This window comes from Strongylocentrotus purpuratus, unplaced genomic scaffold (genome assembly GCF_000002235.5).
Source record: "Strongylocentrotus purpuratus isolate Spur 01 unplaced genomic scaffold, Spur_5.0 spur5_scaffold_20, whole genome shotgun sequence".
In the NCBI taxonomy this organism is placed as follows: domain Eukaryota; kingdom Metazoa; phylum Echinodermata; class Echinoidea; order Camarodonta; family Strongylocentrotidae; genus Strongylocentrotus; species Strongylocentrotus purpuratus.
The window spans coordinates 43,280,138-43,295,322 of NW_022145606.1; the positions used below are offsets into that span (position 1 = coordinate 43,280,138).

At 36.3% G+C, this 15,185-nt stretch overlaps 1 long non-coding RNA gene across 1 annotated transcript; it reads left to right on the forward strand.

Annotated features, from left to right (window-relative positions):
* Positions 1 to 2,632: 2,632 nt before the first annotated feature.
* Positions 2,633 to 6,952, forward strand: LOC115927458. Its single transcript, XR_004065656.1, has 3 exons — positions 2,633 to 2,704; positions 5,018 to 5,045; positions 6,580 to 6,952. It is a non-coding gene; the product is annotated as an uncharacterized LOC115927458 (long non-coding RNA).
* Positions 6,953 to 15,185: the final 8,233 nt, after the last annotated feature.

Here is a 15,185-nt window from a genome sequence, read left to right on the forward strand (position 1 = left end):
CAAAACAAACAAACATATCAGTGGTTCTGGTTCCTTTGTGACAGATGAACCTGGCCAAAGAAAACAAAGGACATAAAGTAATATATACAGGCTCTACACACATGCCAAAGACAAGCTTTTATTATTAATATGCATACCAAGTGCACATTACACTGATTCATCTCTTATTTAAATATGAATATCTGACTAAGTCCTTTTCAATCTTTATATCTTCAAACTTCTTTTCTCAAGATTATCTTACTTAAATCAGAATCAAAACAATATTTAAAGGACATCCATTTCATTGCATTAATTTGAGCTTTCAACAATAAATACAAACAGCAGGTTCATAACCTTTGACCTACTTTCATGAATTTAAACTTGATATGACATGCACAGGATATGATTTTACATTTTCTGTTATTAAGATACAATCCCCACACACATTTATTTCACTGCCTCTGTCAACTAAATTTGAGACTCCATATAAATTATATTGCATGCATGTGTCACTGCTTTTGAGACTAATTCAGAATACATAATAACATAACCTACTGACACTATATACTGACAATTTCAAAGCATTAAAATAAAAATGGGATGGGCCGATTTACAATTTCACAATAATATTGTGGTACTTACATAAAGACTTGTATGGTTCTTGCAGAAGAAATCGGTATTCTCTTCTTTAGAGCGACCAAAATTGCAGAGAGTTGTACTTGTAGACTCCGCCATAATACTATAGCTCATGTAAAAGTTATAACTTAGAGCCAATCACTGCGCATGCATATCCATGCATGCAGTGTATAGCCTACGTACTATAGCTGCGCTGCATCAACGAACTCAAACTTGGATTTCGATGAGCTGCATGAGCAGCTTCGCCTGGTGTCACGCGCATGCGTAATACTACTAGTATCTTTCAGCTCAGTCATGAATATTCATGATGCGTATACCTCTGAACCAATCAGGAGGCAGGATTTTACTCTCGTAGGTAAACCTGTTTGGGAAAAAAAAAATTCGCAGCCCGGCAGCCACTGAGCAGCGCCAGATCGACGTTGCTCTATCCCTTATTGTTGAACGCCAAACAAGGTAGCAATAACTCCCGTCTTTTAACCACGAGATGAGAGGGATTGATAGTCTGTTTAAAAGATGTACTGACCTCAATTAGTTTCAAATTATATTGAGCTCATTACTTTTTGTATAATTATATTATGACAAATTGAAATCAATTTTATCTTGGAACATTTGTAATCTTGTTCCTGGGATATCGACAGTAACCTGAAGACATATTGAACTTAAAATATTATTTATTTATCATTATGCCTTGATAGGGACTGCGCGGGTGCATATTGTGCACCATCCAGCTTCTTCCACTCATAAAGGTGTACATTTTAATAAGCCGCTTTTAAAATATACTGCAGATCAGCACCCTCTGCCAAACACGCGGAGGTACATGTTCAAATCTACACCCCAATTGTACCTTTATTTCTTAGTGTGTGGGGGTAGTACTGTGAATTTTAGTGAATAACAATCCCTACCTCCCGAAAGGTTTGATTTAACGTTAATGAAATACACCTCATATCGCCAAATTTTATCGAAAATCTATGAATAAACCAGATTACTAGATAAATAATCCCAAGAGTTCGTAACAAAATGCTAGCGATCGACACTTCGTCCTTGTATGTCATATTTTCACAAATGTACATGTAAAAACAAAGGCTCTATTATCTCTAGGACCATTTTTGAATTAAATGTGATTAAGATGCATTCAATTTACTCGGCCTTTCATGAATATGGGTAAATGCTTTCATGAAAGTTCGTGTAACCCAACAAAACGACCCGACGCGAGAACAAGTTGAACGAAGTAAGCCGACAAGTTTATTCCTTTTTTCCAGTTTATCGTTATTTTTTATATCGATCATTATCATTATTGGCTAATCCTGACCATAGATTTAGAGAGATAGTTGTGACACGCACATGCGTGTGCACTCAAGGTTGAATTCATTGAGCGCTAAGTAGTTCCCGCCTACATACAATCTCGATGATGAGAACTATATTTGTGTTAATTTTCAGCGCTCCATGAATTGAACATTGAATGCGTGCGCGCGTCACAACCGGACAGAACTAACTATTTTTACGCTATGGGACTAACAAACCATTAGACTCATAATGTATATTTATGTCTACGTATAGGCCGCAAGGCAGGTGGTGGACGCCCTCATAGCGACTATTGCGTTGATCCTCTCAATTTCATGCATCGTTTCGGCATCGTTTGGTTGCGCTGCTACATGTTGTGCCAGCCAGGGGCGTACGCAGGATTTTTTCAAGGGGGGCGTTTTAAAATCGGGCCCAAAATTTCGCAACGACTCAGCCAGCCGCTGAATAAGCGGGGGGGGGGGGGGGGTTAGGGTTAGAGGACATTTTTTTTTCTTTTTTTTCTGGTCTCGCAATTTGGAAATTTGACATTTTTCTTTGTTGGGGGGGGGGGGGGGTAAGGTCACCTCTTTTAGGTCAGCCATGGGTATAATTTTTTTTTTTAATAATTAAAAAAAAAAGGGGAGGGGGGGTTTTAGGGGGGTTACACACATAAAAATACCAAAGGGGGGATCAAACCCCTAACCCCCCCCCCCCTGCGTACGCCCCTGGTGCCAGCTGCTGTAAGGGATGTGGCTGCGAAGAGGAAGGCTGCTGTCAAGGGTGTGCTCTACCGCCTGAGCCTGCCAAGGTAGGTCATAAGGTATGTCCTCATCAGCTCGAGATAGCCAAATATCGTGATATTTCAACTATCCCGATCGTTAATTATCCAGTTAATTTGCGTCTTCATCAGCCCGAAGTTGCAATTAGCGGGATATGTGGTCGAGACAATCATCCTAAGATATCTAGGGCTAATTTGCAAAATATCCTGCTATTTGTCCGGACAGTCTCACACTATGCTCGAACGCTGAGCAAAATATCTCGAGCTTATTTCTCGAGGTCGAGTCTCGAGCTGTTGAGGACGCGATTTTTAACTTCGGGATTATTTCCCAAATCAAAAATAGCGGGCTATTTGGCAATCTCGAGCTGATGAAGCCATGCCTATTAAAGTCAGGAAATTGATCCTCTTCATGTTTATTTATTTGTTTATTCCGCATATTGAAATCAATATGATTAATCTGGTCTTCAATCAAGCCCTGTAATATGCAACAAATATAAACATAAATGAAAAACATATTTGTAGAGTGCTTGGCTCAAATTCTTTGCTAGTTGATTTTATGTATACGAAGCTTAAAAATGCGATCCCAAAAATGTAGATCGAAAGAATTCAAGATGTTAATTACGCACATGACGATAAAACAAATTCACAATTCGAAGGCGACTTATACGAAATAAGAACACTTGATTTTATAAGACTATCTTCAATGAAATCTAGCCATTTCTATAGCCTATTGTGTGACTTTAAGAAAAGAGAACCAGCTGTATTAACATTTTGGGAAGGTAAACTGAACCTTGTCATTGATTTTGATTGGAGAGATACATTAAAATTTAAGTTTAAGACATTGAAAAACAATAAAATAAAACAACTCAACTTTAAGACATTTCATAGGATTTTACCCTTTAGATACAATCTGTGCAAATGGAAAATTGTAAATGAAAACCTTTGCATTTTTTGTAAAACAGCAGAATCTTTCGTTCATGTTCTTTTAGAGTGCCCGAGCGTAAAGCTTTTCTGGAAACGTATTGTGGAATTGATTGAATTGAACTTTAAAGAAAAAATTATATTAAACGAAGAATTATTAATTGCTGGTTTTGATTTCAAACATGCAAATGGAGCAGATATAAATACAATCGTTGCATATGCTCAATACGCAATCTATTTGATGTATATGTTAAATTATTTTCAAGGTAAACCATACAACAGCTTTTTCATATGGCATGTTTTTAAATACGAGTTACTCTTGGATAACATCTCGGATGTTGTTTCAGGGGCTCTCGGGACATAGTATTTTTTTTTTGGAGAGTTTTTGAGAGCTTTTGAAATAGCATCTGGGAACTAAGGAAAATCTTCGGGGATATTTTATATCACTGAAGATTTTCTCTTAATAGTTTAAGAAAATACTTAAAGTGAATGAAAAATTTTGTTATGATGTAATGATTTGTGTGTTGGTTATTTTTGTAAATGAATAAAGTACCTCTGACAAGAGGAAAAAAAAAATAAATAAATAAATAAACATAAATGAATTACAAACAAAGACCCCTTTACAAATCGACAAAAATTTCGAGGGCATCTTACCCCTAACCCTCTCTAAATAAAAGCAACAAATGCCCCTAAGCATACACATTTCTCTGTGTGTTATGAGACATACTAATAGTAGCTCTGTGGCCTAGTTATGTATATATTTCGTTCCAGTTCTTTTCCGGGGGGGGGGGGTTACCCCTTTTAAGCCTTGTACAGGATATGACGCTGCTATAACAGTAGGGACCTCCGGAACAGCGGAAATAATACCGATGAGGCTCTGAAATTAGAAGATATCGTCACTATCATTAACGCCTCGTTCAGATATGACGAGATAAACCGTTTTTTTTTTTAAGTGATGTAATAAAATAAAAAGTTTTATGCCTACCAAATTAGTTTTTCTGAATATTGTATTGGCCTCTTTCGTCAATATGCAATAAATATAAACTTGAATAACCTTGCACATGAAATTGAAATAATTGTTCTAACATCTTTTCATGAACGATTATGAAAATACGAATTACCCTGGAGAGTTTATTCCTCTTCCCAAAACTTTATTGTTCAATCTCTATGACTCTTCGTAGATTGATTGATCAATAAATAGAACAAGTTCTGAGAAGCTAATTTACACTTTATCTATCGAGAACGATCTGTATTGTCACAATTAGTTCCTGAAAAGACGTAAAATAAAACATTTCAACTTTATGAGCAACAGTGTACATTACAAATGTCCATTTCTTCGGATTTCGCTCGGTTAAAATGTTTTGTTCAAATGAAATTTGACATATCGAACGATTAACCCTTTTTTCCCTGGTACTTTTTCAGCCCCAAAGAACATCATGGAACAAGGAAGGTATGTGTTATAAGCTACTGTTATATGCTACTGTTATAGGCTACTGAGATTTCATGCACCGCTGTTCGACATATGTGAGGACTTTGATAATAGCTAAACAGTAGGCAAAATTTAATAAAACATTTTCGTAATATAATCAAATTTAATGCAAACAAATTTTGTTAAACGGGAAGTTAATCCTACAATTAAATCGGATTTAATTTAAACAGAAAAATTGGAGAAACAATTCGGTGAAAGTTTGAGAAAAATCAGACAACAAAAAAGAAAGTTATGATTCTTTCAAAATCGTGAGAATTATGGAATCTTTGAGACTAATTGGCAAAGCAGTTGTCATCCCCTCACAATTCATCACTAATTTGAATGACAGAATGACCCAAAATCTCAATTTATTTTAATGTTATTGGAATAGTAGACCTATCCTATATGGGATGCATGAAAGAACATGATATCAAAATGGAATTTAATAACATTTCTTGCTTTCAACAAAAAGTAAAAGGTAAGTGGCTGACATATTAATAGACCGCGTTGCCAAATTGACTCACAGATTTGATGTAATTCATGAAAAGTTAAGGATTTATAACCTTCTTATTTATTATCAGATTTTTCTCAAACCTTCATTGCTTGTCCTACCTTACAATACGAAATGTATGCAATTCATCTTCTGACTATTGGTATACCATATTCGTCACAAGTAATTGAACAAATTTGTAACGGTCGAGCCGTTTCACAAAGATTTGCGCATTAAATTTCATTAAATTACGAAAATGGCCTTTGGCACACATATCAATCTCAAATAGAGCTCAAGACGCCTACAAAACCCTGCAAGGCCTAGGTGTGCTAAGGCGATAAAAGCAATCAAGGAACAAACTCCTACCAAGTCTCCATTTGGAACACCCGGGCAAACAGTGTGAAATACAGATCAATGTCTCACCAAAGGACATTTCGTGCTGCGGCGCGAATCGAACCCCGAACCATATGATATATTACCCCCAACACGTCTAATTATGTGGTGGTATTGTAAAATCACCTTTATCAGGTTTATTTTAGTTAACACATATTGAATGTCCTAAAATGCAAATTTTTGCTTGTTTAATAGAGATGTCAGCTCAGTACTTTGGTATATTCAGCCATTATTCAATAAGTTCGCATTGCATTTAAGATTTGCTATGCCAAAGGATAACATTATATCTTTCGCTCGAATTAATGATGATACAGTTTCAAAACTATAAAACATGGTTTGTACAGTTAGCGAACAAAGTCAAAATATTCCCCTCTTTGCCAATCTTTTCAAATATTAACTACATAGTTTTTCTCTCTTTTTAAAACGATCGCAAAGACTTAAAAAAAAGTTAACCTAAGGCCGTTTCAATAGTCATGACTGTTCATCACCTATTCAAGTATTGAAATATATACAAAAAGGGAAGTCCGAACGTAACTTATATCAGTTAATGTTCTTGAAATTACCTTTAAGTTAATTTTTTTTCATCTGTGAGATTTGTTTTTCTTTCTTTTGTGCACTTTTATGACTTTCAAGTTCATCAACAAGCCAGAATCCAACAAGGCCACTCCCCCGCCAAGGCAGCGGCACCGTTATCCACCAATCAGGAAGCAGCGTCTTACATCGTGACGACTGCAGTCGATCAGGCCCCGCCTCCATCACAACCAGTTTTAGGCCACGCCCAGCTTTCACCCATCGAGCAACCACATGACGCGAAGAATTAAGAGAATACAGACACGCCCCCTTCCACCGCCACACGGTGCATGGAGTGGGAATTATAATGTAACAAGTTGCAATAGACATTGTAGACCAGGGGGGCGTTTCACAAAGATCCTCAGTTGAACTTATCTCTAAGTTGGACTTAACAGTTATGGAAAGCCGTTAGCATCTCTGAAAATATTTTGTTAAAGTTATTTTAAAATGGCATAAAATGTTGATTCAAATCAATCATATTTTCTATTTTCTATTTCCAAGGAGATTCCATGTTCTTAATGTGGAATTTATAAAAAGACTAAAATACTTGAATTCTCACTTTTGAATAAATTTTATTTTAAGGCTACAAACTTTTTCCATAATTTTGAAGTCCAACTTAGAGTTAGGTTCGACTTAGGATCATTGTGAAGCACCCCCAGGGCCCGGTTTCATGAAATTTGTTATTAAATATAAACGCTACGATTATATGACAAATTATTTCTCAGTTTTATGAATCGATCTATTTTGTATTACTATAATGACGATGAAATAATTCTTACATATATAATTTATATATACATTGTGTTCCATATTTTACTGTTGAGAAGGAAATAAATGTTAATAAATACAAATACTAGTGAACAGAAGCTCATAATTTACATGCTACTTTAGATTCCGATGTAGATTCAAGTTCAGATTCATCATACTTATATAATCTTAGCTTCCCCTGGTAATAAGACCTTATTATTCTTGTTATTTTACTCGTAGTAGTATCGTTATTCAATTTGTATTGTTATGTTTTTTTCTTGTTCTATAAATATTACTCTAACTATAAATTACCATAAGAGAGAAAGAAGGGGGAGGAGGTGGTGGTGGGGGGAGGGAGAACAAATCCATGCGCAATACTCATTATTGTGTAATTATTTTATTCATTTGGACGACTGAATCAAAAAGCTAACATAAGCTTCCTACAGGTGCTCCCTTTTCCTTCTACTCATTTTCACAGTTTGTTTAAATCAATTTAACATAATGCTCATGATTTGTATATCTTAAAATGTCTGTACTTTATCACATGTACATATTTGTTCGCTTTTTAACGGAATAAAGTCTGTTGAACTAGTATTACCATTACTATTACTATTAATATTACTTTTACTAAGGGGAGCCTTCCAAAGTTGCGACTGTGCCGCGACGCGTCGGGGCGCAGAACAGGATATGAGAACAAAGGAGGCGCCTTTATGCGCCCATTAGCGCCTTTTTGCGTCGGATAGGAGAGGACTTCAGTTGGTTGCCAGCTCATTAAAATCTGGCTATTGTTTGGAGTCTCATTGTTACGAAATTACCCCGCCGGGGCGCGCCCCGGTGAAGCACTTGACATTTGTGAATGGGAGCTTAAACTTTGAATAGCTTTCGCGCCCTTTCGCGCCCGGTCCGGCGCATTAGTTATTCATGTAGTGCCCGCTTGTGTGTCGCTCTCGTCTTGCGAGATTTGACTCTGAAAAGCATTACTTTGGCTACTGATTTGTTTTAATATTATTTTACATACATGACATTGGTTACAATGTTTGTTCTGATTGTTTATTTTCCTCTCAAAATCGGAGTTCTGTAGGCGTTAACGTTGGCATGATTGTTCATTTTTTTCATCTCCTCCTGTTCTGTTCATGATTGTGTTCAATATACTGTATCAATTTTAATACAAATTGATTTGTTCACGAAAAAAACAAATTTATTTTATACTTACCCCACTCTCTCTGACATTGTTTTCCTCGTGCATGTTTTGACACTTTAATTGTAATTTTATATTTCCTTATAGCGATGTTATCGCATGTTTCGATTTTCTTGTTTTTTTTTAAACAATTTTTGTTGCATCTTGTAAACAGTTCTGTCGTATGATCATTATAAATCATATAATTATATCATCAGTCTGTTATTTCATAGATCCTTTGAATCTTCTTAAAATTAGAGAACGTATTTTTAAATCCGTGATGTTGAAAATGATACTTAATCCAGAATGTCGTAGTTTCTCCATGAATTGGATTTAAAAAGCGTTTTATCTGTATTACGATGTTTTTTTAATGCAAATGATATCCGTATTGTCGGGAACATCATCAATATGTTTCGTTAGAAGGAAGACGCTCATTTTCAGAATGTTCTTTCTTTGCAAAACACTAATGTTACGAACAAAATTAAATAGACTGTGCCCGTATCAAAGAATTTTATCGAATATTTCTTTGCGACGAAGGGGGGGGGGGGGTTACATTCGCGGCCAGTTTTAGATCTAGGTCATTGTTAAGAATAACTAAAATACGTATATATTGTGCTGAATAGGGGCCACGTGTTATCGAAAGAGCGTAGTGCGTTCTAGAACAAATACAAGCCATGGCAATTCGTTGAATTGCTTCTCGTAACAGAACTGTCTCACCGTCTAAATAAGGATCCATCCGGGGGATCCATCATGCACGTGTTGGTATCAAGTAGTAAACGGAATTAATAATGATTGCGTTGTTTTGGGACATTTTTTTTCGGGGGGGGGGGCAGGGAGCCCTTATTCTTCTTCTACTGGGTCATCAAGAAACACAAATAGTGTTGAAATTTTCCGCAATCCCTTTAGCGCCGAGGGTAGAAAAGCCTTTAGAAAAGTCAGCTGGACAATAGCAATTTAATGTTGGTCAAACAATCAGCGAGAAATACTGGGCAAACAGATATTAGCCCACGTCTTCAATATAACCAGGGAATCCCGATATAACTAAGCACATGCTCACAATATGAATATCAAATCTGGCTATTGTTTGGAGACTCATTGTTACTGTCTGGTAAAGGGGTATTTTTCACGCACCAAAGTCCGGCTCGTCTAGTACACACAAATCCGGCCCGTATTGACTTTACACACCGGACTTAGGGGACTGTTTTCAAAAGGAGGGAAAATGCATATGCGTACCCTACCTAACACTCATTCGGGGGTGGGGGGGGGGGGGGGTGCGCTTAAAGGCGAAGCGCTTTTTGTGAATTGTGAATTTGTGAATTTGAAAAGCTTTCGCGCCCATTCCTACGCATTAGTTATTCATGTAATCCTCGCGTGTGTGTCCGCTCTCGTCTTGAAAGATTTGACTCTAAAATTTTCACGTTGGCTACTGATATGTTTTATTATTATTTTACGTACAAGACATTGATTTAGATTGTTGTTCTGATTGTTATATTCCTCCCAAACATCGAAGTTGTGTAGGCGTTGACGTTGTTATGATTGTTCATTTCTGTTCATTAATGTGTTCAATACTTGTATTAAATTAATTTCTTCACGAACAAAACAAAAACGATATGTATAATTGTATTCCTTCTCTATGTTTTGACACATTATTTGGTTCATATTACATTTATTTTGTTCTGTCATCCGATCAAAATAGGTCATATATCTATATCATCACTCTGTTCTTTCTCATGCAAGATCGATTTAAAGAATAGAAACGTAGGTTCTCTAAATCTTCGCAAAATCAGCTATTGTATTTAAATACCCGTGATTTAAAAAATGATACTTATAATCAAAGAGATTTAAAGATTCTGCTTGAAATAAGATTATAGGGCGTTTATAAATATGTTATACAAAACAAACAAACATCTGCAAATTAAAGATATTACAAAAATGATAGTCGTATTGTCGGGAGCCTGCATCATCAAAACGTTTCGGTAGATGGAACAATTCGAAATCGCCTATCTGTTCCAAACATGAAATTCGATCGAATATTTCTTCGCGAAGAAACTTTATTGGTGGTGTCATTTGTCTTAAAGTAGATATTCATTGATTTTAAATCTAGCTTTATTTTCTTTATTGCAAAGTTGAAACTTTGATTCGACAAGGTTATCAAAATTCGATGCTTGGAAACATTCGAAGTAAATTACAAAACGCTTAAATACAGCCCCGGCATAGCACCTGAATAGCTCTCCGAAGGCTGCTGAGATGTGTGAGATCACAGCAGGGACATGATTTGCACAAGCAGACGATGTCCCATGACATCTCACACATTTTCAGTGCCTGTGTTTTCATCTTCTCTTGAGTTCTTTCTCTTACTTCACTACCGTCAGGCTAAATATGTAATCTATTGCCTCACTCTAAACCCCGCGCATGGTTTTATTTTGATGACAAATGCAGCGATACAAAAATAAAGGAATCTGTCGCTTGTAAACAAAATAAGACGCCATTGTATATTCAGCTGCAGACACCGCGGTATGTTCGGCGTTTTAAGAGGGAACAAATGCCGCCCTTAATATCAATCCGGGGGCTTTTCAATTTGAAAGTCTGGTTTCTTTGATTGTTAATTAACCCCTATCCTGTGTATTTACAAGTAAAAGATTTTAGTTATCAGAATCGGGTCATGTCCCCTTTTGATCCGTTTGACGTGCCAGTACATTTATATACACTAAACTCATTATAATTTGACAAATAATAGCTTTGCAATTATGTTCATTCCCTATGGGATGTCGTCTGCTTGGGCAGTATTGGTCCCTGTTGTGACGTCATTAAAACATCGTTATTTTTCTGGCGAATCTCTCGTATATCCCAGGTGCTATGGAGGTGGTTGTATTTTTATTTTTATAAATCACCCGATATGTAGCTGACCTCAAACTTGTACGATGGCCATCTGTTAGCTTACCAGTTTCTAGTGATACATTAGTTGACATATTTGTGATTTTCTTTGAATTTCACCTTTAACAATTTGTTATCTTCAATGTTCGTGACGTTTTGACGTTGCATATTTGTTAGCTAGCGCTAGTAAAGTCTTTTGTTTTAACGTGCACTGTATATAGTTATAAGGCCTGAACACGTCATGTTCACATTGGGTGTTATATAACATACGGATATTATAGTACATGTAACTTTTAAAAGCACTTTATTTTTGCAACGCAATGACAAAAGACAGCTCTTTGAGCAGCTAATAGTTGTTGCGCTCATAGGCTATTCCCAATTACCGGGCATTATTTGTTATTGTATCATTAGTTAAGTTTATTAATCTATTCATGTTTTCTATTTATTTATTTAGTTTTGGGGAGGGGGATGTCGTATTACGAATTCATGACCCTTATACATAATGACCATGTTCTCAAATTACGAATAGCGGTCTTCATGAATAGTTGTCCAATGAATAGCGGTCCTTATAACTAGCGAGCAACCTTAATGTGTAGCTAAACAAGAATCTATAATAGCAAGTCGGACAATTATAGCGATCAAACAATAGTCTTGCTCGGCCGCGTGAAATCCTGCCACGGCATTCTATGTTTTTACCTTTAGAGCGAACTTTTCTTTTGTATTCGCTCCATAGAACTCTACTTTATCTTACAGCGAGGTGAAATGAAAAGAGCGTCATCATGAGTAGATCTATTGTTTGATGTTATCCTTCTTCTCCCTAGTTAAGCCAAACCTTCAATTTAGGCTTATCCATAAAAGGTAGCTTCCTGTACCGTTCGCTTTTTTTTCCTGACTGCTATATGAAGCATGTGTATGCTCTGAATTAGGCAAACAGGGGACCGGCGGGTTTAAGATCCTCTCCGAACGAAATGTAATGTTGAGTTATGCCTTATAATAGCATATCGACTTGGTTTCTAACCAGGGAGCTCCCGGTTACGAGCTGCTCTGCTCTACCACTGGGCTATAGCGCCTCCCTCCTTTTAAAAAGATCTTTTAAAATTTGCCGTTTTTTTTTTTTAGAATAAGAATCAAAACATATTTGGTATGTTTTTTGTATCTGTGCATTAAGATTTCAAAATTTCACTTTCGCCACTTAATTATACAAATCTACGAATAAATGATTCGAATGTTAGAGCAGAAATCAATGTTTGCATTTGTGTCGAATGATTAATTATCATCATGAACTGATTAATATTTTGTATTGCATTTCCAATTGCTGCTCAACTTTATCACCATCAGGCTACGCTTTTTTGTTTACATCTTCATGACACACGTGTTTTATAATCTCGATATAGTTCCCGGACTCTTTTTTCTATTTATTGCACTTTTAAAAAGAGCTATGGAATTATTATGATTTAAAACGCCTTTTGGACGGGCAATTTTCGAAGGCAAATCTCGGGCGTGAAATCCTGCCATGGCATTTTATGTTTTTTTTTCCCTGAGGCCACTTAACAAAATATACATGTTTAGCGTTCCCGCCTGCTTCCTTTTTTGGGGCCGCCTCCTATTTTTTATTTTTGGGGAAATTTGTTTTAATTTTTTGTTTGAATTTAATTTAAAAAAATTAAAAAAAAATTGAAAAAAAAACACATGAAAAACAATACTAAAATGGATCTATTACTGATTTTTTTTAAAAGTTAAAAGATTTCGGCGGCCATCTTGAAAAAAAGCCCGACTGTCAGGGAAAATGTACCGAGCGGCCATTTTGAGCGGCCATTTTGAAAGAAAAAAAAAAGAAAAGAGAGGGCCTCCTCCTTCCTAGTTTTCGAAAAAACAGGACACTAATAAATCATTTTTTTATTTGGCCTTAGAGCGAACTTTTCTTTTGTATTCGCTCCGTAAAACTCTACTTTATCAAACAGCGAGGTGAAATGAAAAGAGCGTCATCTTGAGTAAATCGTTTGTTTGATGTTATCCTTCTTATCCCTAATAAGCAAACCTTTAATTTATTAGAACCAAGTCATGGGAGGAGAAAAAAAAAGGATTTGACTGACAAAATATAAATTCTTCCAAGCTCAGGCTGTGGCGATGTGCAACGCGTAGCGTGAATATTATTGACGGGAGAGAAAGATAATTCCTTTGTCCATTATACGACGCTAGAATCATATCGCGATGTGGGAATTATACAAATATGTTGATAATCATTCAAATTACAAACATACACAAGCGACCCAAACAGTAATCAATTTGCCGACTATAACCGCATACATGTGGTCATTCACATCATTCGTCTTTTATTTTTTGTTGTTGGGGACAATTAAGCTCGCAATTAAACAACCATTAATCGTACATAGTCATCTTTATTTCACATTTCATACAGTCGTCACAAAAATTAAAAGGAGGCGTATTAAACCCAACAAAAATAAATCATAATGTATTCTGATCAAGATGAACGAGTGTGTTGATTGCCCCCCCCCAAAAAAAAAAAAAAAAAAAACAAAGACGATCCCACCAGAGAAGTTCATGCTGTGCTGTAGTAATGTACATCGCAAAGCTTCGCCACAATGATTGGAAAGGTAATACCCCGCCCGTTACGACGCAAAACGGCGCGAGAAGAATAGATCGCGACGCGAGAAGAATACATCATTTTTGTACAAACAATGGAAAGTTTATCAGAACGAAAACCGGAGGAGGGGAAGTCAGGCTTTGGCCGACAAATACTTTCTGTATATCAAGTTTAAGCTGTACCGCGCATCACGAGCGAGAACAATGACGGGAGAGATAATCTTCCATCGCCTGGTGGGGCGCAAAAGGGCGCAAGAAGAATAGAGCGGGTTTATACTAACAATAGACGGTTTCTTTTCATATGCAAGAATCAGGTGAGGGTGACTATTGCGCCCCTTCGCGCCCCTTTGCGCCTCAATGCGTCTCTTGGGACGCGATTGTTCTATTCATCGCGCCCCGACGCGTCCGGGCACAGTCGCAACTTTGGAAGGCTCCCCTAATACTATTACTATAACAAAACTATTAATATTAGTATTACTTTAAATGTTACTATTATTATTACTATTGCTATCTAAAATACTATTACGATTACTGTTACTATTACAATTTATTTTACTATTTACTTTTACTACTTTTATTGTAATTACTGTTTTGTTATCATAACTGAACGTGAAGACGACGAGATGAGAAAATATTGCGAAAGCCTAAAATATTGATTTTTCATACTTTGTAGGTTTTATATCAAAATAAATTAAAAATATACTTTGTAATACATTCCCCGTCCAAAATGATGAATTATCTATATATATATAAATAATAAACGATACTGTAAAGAAAAGTACAAGAAATCTTTTTATTCCTGCTATACCTTAAACACCTAGACTACTGTCAAAATCGTTGTCTATTCTGGACAATATGAATGATAATGTAGGGGAGCGACGAATGGGTTTAATATATGTGTGTGTGTGTGTGTGTGTGTGTGTGTGTGTGCGTGCCTGTGTGTGTTCGGGACCATGTGTCCGCACGATTCATTTCACTTAAGTCCATTTATTTAACACTTTGATATAACGCATGGACATCGGAACAAACAAAAACATATCAAATTACAATAGCAACTGGAAAGTAAACATTAATTGCAACAGTAACTTAATATAAAGTTCAACATTTTTGAGCAAAAATCGATCAGAAATAGGAATTCGTATGACTTTGTGAAGTTCTTTGATTGAAAGTCCATAATTTTATGAAGCAAATTCGTTTTCCCTGGCTTCCTGCCGTAGCAACAAACAACAAACTCCGTCTTCTATGTTGCTACGGCAGACAGCCAGTG